Raw genomic sequence first — 376 nt, forward strand, 5'->3', positions numbered from 1 at the left:
GCGGGGGCGCCGCTCTGGGGACCCCTCAGGGCACAGCGCGGCTGCTTTGGGGCTGTCGGCACCTGGCCGGCGCTGGGGATAGGGCGTGTGGGGGCAGCTGGGGCCATTCTGGTGGCACTGGTGGTGCTGGGAGCACCCCCGGCCGCGGGCGAGGAGCTCTGGGGTGAGGAGAAGGGTGGAAAAGGGGGAACCCGTTGGCAACAGAGGGAGAGCAGTGAAAAGGGGATGGGACTCCTGAAACTGAGTGGGAGAGGGGACTGAGAGCCCCAAACCAAGCGTGTGGGACACTGAGGCTTTGGGGGAAGATGAGAAAGGAGGGGGATGGGGGGGAGAAGGAGGAAAAAGGGAGTGGGATCCTTCCCCTTAGTGGGGTCAC

This window comes from Corvus brachyrhynchos, unplaced genomic scaffold, assembly GCF_000691975.1.
Source record: "Corvus brachyrhynchos isolate BGI_N302 unplaced genomic scaffold, ASM69197v1 scaffold378, whole genome shotgun sequence".
NCBI classification, from domain to species: domain Eukaryota; kingdom Metazoa; phylum Chordata; class Aves; order Passeriformes; family Corvidae; genus Corvus; species Corvus brachyrhynchos.